At 70.3% G+C, this 222-nt stretch overlaps 1 protein-coding gene across 1 annotated transcript in view; it reads right to left on the bottom strand.

The window, feature by feature from the left end:
- Positions 1-222, bottom strand: part of SNCB (synuclein, beta) — a 39,791-nt gene that overhangs the window by 18,102 nt on the left and 21,467 nt on the right. The window lies entirely within an intron of this gene.

Here is a 222-nt window from a genome sequence, read left to right as displayed (position 1 = left end):
GCCCCGGGAGGCGGGAGGGGCCCCCGCCTCGGTTACCCGGGAACCCGCAAGCTGCAGCCCCGCGGCACCGGCTCTGCGCCTAACTGTACACACACATGCCACCCGGCCGTGCATGCACACAGAAATACTCCACGGACACGCTCACGTGCACATACAGGACACCCAGGCGTTCTACCGCGCTCGGGCACCCCGACACGCACGGACACACGGGCGCGGGCGCAC

The sequence above is a fragment of the Myotis brandtii genome, unplaced genomic scaffold (genome assembly GCF_000412655.1).
Source record: "Myotis brandtii unplaced genomic scaffold, ASM41265v1 scaffold208, whole genome shotgun sequence".
In the NCBI taxonomy this organism is placed as follows: domain Eukaryota; kingdom Metazoa; phylum Chordata; class Mammalia; order Chiroptera; family Vespertilionidae; genus Myotis; species Myotis brandtii.
The sequence above is the reverse complement of the archived record's forward strand: the minus strand, read 5'-3'. Positions and strand labels throughout refer to the sequence as shown.